At 38.6% G+C, this 8855-nt stretch overlaps 1 non-coding gene across 1 annotated transcript; it reads right to left on the bottom strand.

Annotated features, from left to right (window-relative positions):
• Window positions 1-8405: 8405 nt before the first annotated feature.
• TRNAK-CUU (transfer RNA lysine (anticodon CUU)) lies at window positions 8406-8478 on the bottom strand. The gene has a single exon. It is a non-coding gene; the product is annotated as a tRNA-Lys (tRNA).
• Window positions 8479-8855: the final 377 nt, after the last annotated feature.

Genomic DNA, 8855 nt, shown 5'->3' with positions numbered 1-8855 from the left:
CCTTCTTCCTCATTCTTGAGTAGGCTTCATACGTCCACCATCAGTTCTTCTCCAGGTTGGTCAAGGGAGTTTCCTCCCTTGGTCAAGCCAGGACTGTCATCGCACTATGGAAAAATTATTTCAAGTCTCAGTACAATGAGGGTCTTTACTTTGAAGTGTCACCTTTCCATAAATTATTGTTGTGTGTGTGTGTGTGTGCAGAGTATGTCCTAGAGATCATTAACTTATTGAGCTCACTGGGCAGAATATGGGTCTCATGTCACCATTGTTTTATTGTGTTGGCACATGTCCCATGCTTCCAATGCATAGATTTTGTTGCTAAGCCAGCCTGCTTGGTTTTATGGTCAAGAACTGCTTTCTTGAGTAATCATTAATTTACAGCGGTCTCCCATATTTTTTTCTTTACTTACAATCCCCTAGTGGGATTAACTATTTAATCACCTACTATTTGTTTCTTTACTGTGTCCCTATCATTGTTATACTGATGTCGGGGCTCTGCACGACCCTATTTGTGCAATTTTCTGTCACCTGTTTTCTTTGAGCTGTTATTGAAGATACACACAATTTAAATGAATTTCATCTTGTCATACCTCTGTTCTAAAAGTCTATAATTTACTCAGCTGCAAAACGGGGAGAATAATAGCACCTTTCCATTGATTTACTGTGAAATTGTGTGGAAAGGGCTTCCCAGGTGGCACAGTGGTAAAGAATCTGCCTGCCAATGCAGGAGACACAAGAGAAGCAGATTCAATCCCTGGGTCAGGAAGATCCACTGGAGAAGGAAATGGCAGCCTACTCCAGTATTCTTGTCTGGAAAATTCCATGGACAGAGGAGCCTTGTGAGCCACAGTAGCGAAGAGCTGGACACGACTGAGCACGCACACACCTTCCTTTCGTGGAAGGGCTTAGTGAGGTCTGAACAGTGAATTGGTGCTCAACCAATGTTAAGGAGGAGAAATCCTAAAGTCCTTGGTTTGGCATTTTAAGTCCCTCCACAAACAGTCCCCAACCTTCCTCCAGACTTCATTCTTGTCTCCATGCCTTTCTAAACCCTCCCCTGAACATATTATGCACCCCATGGATTCCAGACCCCTCTCCATTTGTCTGACTCCGAGTTCTCCTTCAATCTTCTTTTAACACAACCCCTTCTTTGACCACAGAAACCCATGAAGTATCCTCACTCTGTCTCTCTGTGCAGCATCTGGTCTGGACTGCTTCTCAGAGTATGCAAAAATGGGGCAAAGGCCTCTTTGTGACCCATCTTTGTGACCACCACAACTCTGAAGTACACTTCCTTTTTAAAATTGTTTTGAATATGAAATATTTCAAAATAATCCAATAATTCAATTTTTAATATAAAAATGAAGATAGTGAAAAGTGCCTTTCATACTTCAGTCCCTGGATCTGCCCCTTCCCCATCAAAGGTACTACTCTTAAAAGTCGTTTGAGTGTCTTAGCACCCACATTGTGTTCTTTCTCCATTTTTATTAAAATAAATTTTTTTGCTTTATGTTTTAATTATTCAAGTACTATTTGAATATTTGAGTCATCCATGATGCAACAATTCAGAGATATAAAATACAGGGCAAAACTTGAGGACTCCTTTTATTTTCCCTCATTTACTCTCCCCCCTCCCCCATCATTTTGCATGGACACTTTTCTATGCTCCCTAATTGCTTTTTCTTTTTCTATAAATGGACTATATATATTGTTCTGTGTCTTCTTTTTTAACTTCATGATATGGCTTAGAGGTCACTCCAATTGCATGTGTCCTTCTCACATTTTTAACTATTCATGACATACTATAGTGTAAGTAGATCATATTCATCTAAACTTGGGCTTCCCAGGTGGCGCTAGTGGTAAAGAACCTGCCTGCCAAGGCAGAAGACATAAGAGACACGGGTTTGATCCCTGGGTGAGGAAGATGCCCTGGAGTAGGAAATGGCAACCCACTCAGTAATCTTGCCTGAAGAATCCCATGGACAGAGGAGGCTGATGGGCTACTGTCCATAGGGTCACAAAGAGTTGGACACAACTGAAGTGACTCAGCTTACATGCTACGCCAAGACTGTATATTGTCACCCTGCTTATTTAACTTCTATGCAGAGTACATCATGAGAAACGCTGGGCTGGAAGAAGCACAAACTGGAATCAAGATTGCTGGGAGAAATATCAATAACCTCAGATATGCAGATGACACCACCCTTATGGCAGAAAGTGAAGAAGAACTAAAAAGCCTCTAGGAAAGTGAAAGAAGAGAGTGAAAAAGTTGACTTAAAGCTTAACATTCAGAAAACTAAGATCATGGCATCTGGTCCCATCACCTCATGGGAAATAGATGGGGAGACAGTGGAAACAGTGTCAGACTTTATTTTGGGGGGGCTCCAAAATCACTACAGATGTTGACTGCAGCCATGAAATTAAAAGACGCTTACTCTTTGGAAGGAAAGTTATGATCAACCTAGATAGCATATTAAAAAGCAGAGACATTACTTTGCCAACAACGGTCCATCTGGTCAAGGCTATGGTTTTTCCAGTGGTCATGTATGGATGTGAGAGTTGGACTGTGAAGAAAGCTGAGTGCCGAAAAATTGATGCTTTTGAACTGTGATGTTGGAGAAGACTCTTGAGAGTCCCTTGGACTGCAAGGAGATCCAACCAGTCCATCCTAAAGGAGATCAGTCCTGGGTGTTCATTGGAAGGACTGATGTTGAAGCTGAAACTCCAATACTTTGGCCACATGATGTGAAGAGCTGACTCATTGGAAAAGACCCTGATGCTGGGAGGGACTGGGGGCAGGAGGAGAAGGGGATGACAGAGGATAAGATGGCTGGATGGCATCACTGACTCAATGGGCATGAGTTTGAGTAAACTCCAGGAGTTGGTGATGGACAGGGAGGCCTGGCATGCTGCGATTCATGGGGTCTCAAAGAGTCGGACACGACTGAGCAACTGAACTCAACTGAACTGAACTGAACCTTAGTTCTGTTGCCAGACATTTAAATTGCTTTCAGTTTTTCACTGTTAGAAATGCATGTCTTTCAACCTTAACCTTTGTGCACATTGTTTTTATATTTTTAGGACCTTATTTGTAGAATGACTGAGTCAAAGACTGTGGACATTTTAAACTTATGAAAGCCTTCATCAACTTACATTTCAACCAGAAATTAAAGAGAGAGCTTATTTTCCCACATCCTTACCATACATAGTATTACCAGTCTGTAAAACCTTGTTTTAATATAAAAGTAAGTCATTTTTGTAAAGGAAACCAGACACTAAAGACAATATACTTTAACAATGGTTAGAAATCAGGATAAGTGGTTAACTGGTGAAGAAGAGAAATTGACTAGAACGGGGCATTAGGGACTTCAGGGTTCTGGGAATGCTCTAAAACTTTAACCCAATGTGATTATACGGGTGTTCACAAATGTAAAAATTCATCAAGTTGTACACTTACAAATCATGCAGTTTACCATATCTATGTTTTTAAACAGAGAGTCTTTTAAAGTAATTTATTTATTTATTCATTTGGCTGCACCGCGTTTTAGTTGCAGCACACAGGATCTTTAGTTGTGGCATGTGGGATCCTTAGTTGTGGCATGCAAACTCTTGGTTGTAGCATGGAAGAGCTAGTTTCCTGATGAAAGCTAGAGCCCCTGCCCCATGCATTGGGAATGTGGTGTCCTAGCCACTGGACCACCAGGGAAGTCCCTATCATGTCTATACCATAAAAAATATATTTAAAATCACTTTATTTTATATTTTATTGTGAAAATTTCAAACATACAGGAAAGTAGAAAAAACAATATATTACATATCATCTCAATTCAACAATTGTGAATATTTTCCCATATTTGCCTTATATATACATATCTATGTTTGTATGTATGTAAGACATCAGAACCTATTACACTTGATTTCTTCAGTATGTACTTCCAAAATAGAAAAGCATTCTCTCCTACATACCACAATACCATTATTATACCCAACACAATTAACAATAATTCCCTAAATTCATATCATTCCCACTTCACATTTCCTCACTTGTTCCTAGAATATTTTTATTTCTGTTTGTTTATTGCTTGTTCTTTTAAAATAAGATCCATTAAATGACAAGGTATTGTATTTGGTTGTTAAATTTCTTAAGTCTTTTCAGATCTAGGCAGGAAGTTCTTAAAGTAGGTGTCCCTGGATACAATTCAAAGGGTCCATGAGCTTGGATGGGGAAAAAAAAAATACATCTTTATTTTCATCAAATTCAAAGTGAAATTTAGTATTTCCTTTCATGATAAATGAAGATAACAAGACTGTGATAATATCACTAGCACCTGTGGCTTTGTCACAATAAAAATGAGATGTTTTGTATCACTTGAGTTCTTGCATATATTTCAGAAATATTATTTAGTCATCATTACTTTAAAATTACTGTAGTTATTAGACCTGTTTCTAGATCACATTTGTTGTTTAGTCACTAAGTTGTGTTGGACTTTTAGCAACACCATGGTCTGGAGCCCACCAGGCTCCTCTGTCCATGTGGGCTTTCCAGGCAAGAATACTGGAGTGTGTTGCCATTTCCTTCTCCAGGGGATCTTCCTGACCCAGGAATCTAACCTACATGTCCTGCACTGGCAAGTGGATTCTTTACCACTGAGCCACCAAAATGCAGCATGTGCTTTACCATAGCATATTTTAAAATATTTTCATAACTGTACAGCAGTATCAGGACTTCCCTGGTGGTTCAGTGGTAAAGAATCCACCTGCCAATGCAGGAGATGTAGGTTAGATCCCTGGGTCAGGAAGATCCCCTAGAGAATGAAATGAAAACCCACTCCAATATTCTTATCTGGAAAATCCTATGGACTGAGGAACCTGGAGGGCTACAGTCCATGGGGTGGCAAAGAGTTGGACACTACTCAGCAACTAAGCAAGAAAACAACAATTTCAATATCATTGTTTTTATTTATAATCCTATGTTTTTATATTTTATACATTTAAAAGCATTCTGGAAAAACAGTTCATTGGCTTCACTGGACTACCACAGGAGTGAGAGGGGAGACTTTGACACAAAAAACAGTCTATCCACATACGTATACTTTATTATTTGTGGTGTTAGTATTGGTTCATGACATTTGCCTTTTGAAGAACCTGATTCTTTTGAATCTCTGACAATCTGCATTTGTCTTTTTACTCATGGGGTTAGCGAACTCATTTCTCTTTTCCTTTATTTCCTATAAACTTAAGTCACATCTAAAGACTCGATTAGATCTAAGTTGAGTGTTTTTGACAAGAAAAATTTATAGGTGATGCTCTGCATTTCTCATTGGAACATATCAGGAGGCACATGAAGTCTGGTTGTCTCATTAGTGATGCTAAATTTGATCACTGGGCTAAGGAAGTTAAGATACTTTGATTTTTGCATAATGAGACAGTAAGTGAATGAATGGAAATTTAAAACTATAAACAAAAGTAAAGGGAACTGCACAATGAACCCTGGCGCCGTCCTCTCTGAGCCTCCATAGCTATTAACACATGGCCAATCTTGTGTCTTTGGTACCCAATTATTCCACCCCACCAAAATACACACAAATCCAAATATCATGTCTATCTCATTCCTAAACAGGTAAGTACATGTCTCTAAAAAAATAAGGGCTTTTCAAAAATACAATAATACCATTATTGCATTTTAAAATAGCTCCTTAATATCTTCAAGTATCCAGTCAGTGTTCAGATTCTCATCATTGTCTCACATGATCTTCTGATTCTATGGTGTGTGTCACATTATAATCTTATGGCTGGTTGGTTCAAATCAGGATCCAAACACAGTCCATGCATTTCATTTGATTGAATTCATTCTATCTCTCTCTTTTTCTTGCCATTTACTTGTTGAATAAACTGGACCACTGAGAATTAGCACATTTTCTTAAAGTGATTTATTTATTGCATAATTAAATATAAAGTCTCCAAGGATTCCATGGGAGAATAAAATGTGTTTCATTTAGTATATCTTTGAAAATATACTTTTGGTACAAACCATTATAAATCATTAGCCAACATAATAAATCACCAGTCAACAATAAGAAGAAAATGTTGTTTGAGACTGCGTTCATGTCTAAATGCTACTTCTGAAGGAACTGTGATCATAATGTCCTCACTTAAGGAGGACATATTGAGCTGAATGTAGGTCTACATCCAAACCATTGTTTTCCTACAGCTTTGGAAATTAAAGGAAAGGAAATGAAGATGATAACAACTACTTAATATAAGGTATACTGAAATAAATTTAAAATCAAAATCACCTCCCAAAAGAACACTGATCGTGTTAGTTTCCTGGGGCCATCATAACAAAATACCACAGACTGGATGGTTAAACACCAAATGTGGTCTCACAGTTCTGGAGGCTAGAAATCCAAGATCAAGGTGTTGGTAGGTTTGGTTCTTTCTGAGGGCCCTGAGGGAGAATCTGTCTCAGGATTTCCCCCTAGGTTTTAGTCGTTTGCCGGCAAATTTTGGCATCCCTTGGCTTATAAACTATCACCCTGATATCTGCCTTTATTTCACACAGCATTCTCCCATGTGTCTAGATGTGCATTTCTGTGTGCATGGGGTGCCCATATTTCCCCCTTTTATAAAGACATCAGTCAAATTGGATTAAAAATGCATTCTACTCTGGTATGACCTCATCTTAACTAATTACATCTGTAACAACCCTATTTTCAAATAAGGTCACATTCTGAAGTATAGGGGTTAAACCTCCAGCATATGAATATCAGGAGGACTCAAACTCAACCCATAACAATGATCTTCAATTTTAAAAATGGATGTATATTTTAAAGTAAATATATCTTCATTGACTTCCTCATCAATTTACTAGTTTGCTTTTTCTCTGGCCAAGTTGCCTTTTTAAAAATTCTACTTCACCTCCCATCACCTAGAGATTAAATATTCCTTTGTAATAACAGGAGTATTTAGGGATCTTCATTTTTTATTGTGAAATTTTCCATGTGTTTCTTCCAAAGCCTGAAACTGTATCTTGAATTAATGATGATAACATATGGTCACTGTGGAAAATGTTTGAGAATTGCAGGGAATGATGGAAAATATTTAAGACAAGAAAAGAATTTTCAGCTATGAACATAAACACAAAGTTTTGACCTAAGAAATTGAGTTCTTTTAGGGAAACATATTAATGAAAAGATAATTACTTGTTTTGAGGGTTTTTTTAAAAATTATAGTTGATTTACAGTGTTGTGTTAATTTCTGCTACACAGCAAATTGATTCAGTTATACATACATATACATATGTATACACACATATATATGTACACATGCTTCCCTGGTGGCTGAGATGGTAAAGAACCTGCCTGCAAGGCAGGATCCCTGGGTCAGGAAGATCCCCTGGAGAAAGAAATGGCAACCCACTCCAGTATTCTTTCCTGCCTGGAGGATTCCATGGACAAAGGAGCCTGGTGCCTCAGTTCATGGGGTCACAAAGAGTCTGACTGAGCGACTATCACTCAGCACTCCAACAGACACATATATTTACCTTCTTTTTTTTTTTACTATTTTCCATTATGGTTTATCACAGGATATTAAATGAAATATGAGACTCCAAAATTGCTGCAGTTTGGATCACTAACTTAGGAAAAAAAGGATTAAGAAAGTCCTGTATCTGTCCACAATATCTACCTGATTAACTAATCGCTAAAACAGTCTTACAGTGGTTTAAGTGAAGCTGCTCAGTCCTGTCTGACTCTTTACAACCCCATGGACTGTAGCCTACCAGACTCCTCAAGAGCACTGGAGGGGGTTGCCATTTCCTTCTCCAGAGGATCTTCCCAACCCAGGGATCAAACCTGGGTCTCCCACACTGGGGGAAGGTACTTTACCATCTGAGCCACCAGAGAAGCCACAGTGGTTTAAATAGTCCATAAAAACCACAAGCCCTTCCCAAAGGCCAGAGTAAATTAATTTACTTAGAGGAATTCAAAGATACAAAATTAACATGCATAGGAAACCCTGTGGATCAAAGCTGATATCCAAACTAATTTTCTAGTATGACAGAGCATAAAGTTAAAACTATGCATTTCAAACATTTTGACAGAGATCACTTCAGCAATATTTATGAACCCTACAATTTCATTAATTTTTCATGTCCTCTATCTCTTAACCTTTGGCATTCCACTGCCTTTCAAATAGACCACTCAGTAACAAATACTTCTCTACACATATACTCTTTAAGTGTGTATTTACAATCTGAAATTGTTTTCTAGTTTTATTGTTCCCTTTTTTAACTTGTTCAGTTTTAGTAGTTTTTAATGTATTGTTTGAAAACAAGAATCTCTGGACTGAGGTCAGTTCTTAAGGATGGTAAGAACTGATAGCGTGTTGGAAAAACATCTTTCAACCGCCCAACGTGGGGCTCGAACCCACGACCCTGGGATTAAGAGTCCCATGCTCTACCGACTGAGCTAGCCGGGCAGTTGAAGAGTTGTGCTTTTCTTCGGTCCTTTCAAAACTATCAAGATTATTTTAACCTGTTTCAAGACTTACATTTTGCATTTAAATTTTTTCGGTAAAGTTTTCTTTTCTTTTCTTTTCTTTTTACACTACTCTCAAAACCGTGTTAAATTTCTGATTGTGTGCACGGAAACTTACTATTTTAAAAAGTATATAAAGGCCCTCTAGCGGTCAGCGATGGAGGGGACTGATGCAAATGACCCCGAAGCGGAAGTGAGCGTAGGATGTATGATGTTTATCCCGCGGATCTCTGCTGGCAGAGCGCTCACCCCTGCAGCTCCGGGGACCCAGAATGTCCTCGACACCTCCGTGGCCAGACACAACAGCTGGCTCGGAGG

This window comes from Odocoileus virginianus, chromosome 16 (assembly GCF_023699985.2).
Source record: "Odocoileus virginianus isolate 20LAN1187 ecotype Illinois chromosome 16, Ovbor_1.2, whole genome shotgun sequence".
In the NCBI taxonomy this organism is placed as follows: domain Eukaryota; kingdom Metazoa; phylum Chordata; class Mammalia; order Artiodactyla; family Cervidae; genus Odocoileus; species Odocoileus virginianus.
The sequence above is the reverse complement of the archived record's forward strand: the minus strand, read 5'-3'. Positions and strand labels throughout refer to the sequence as shown.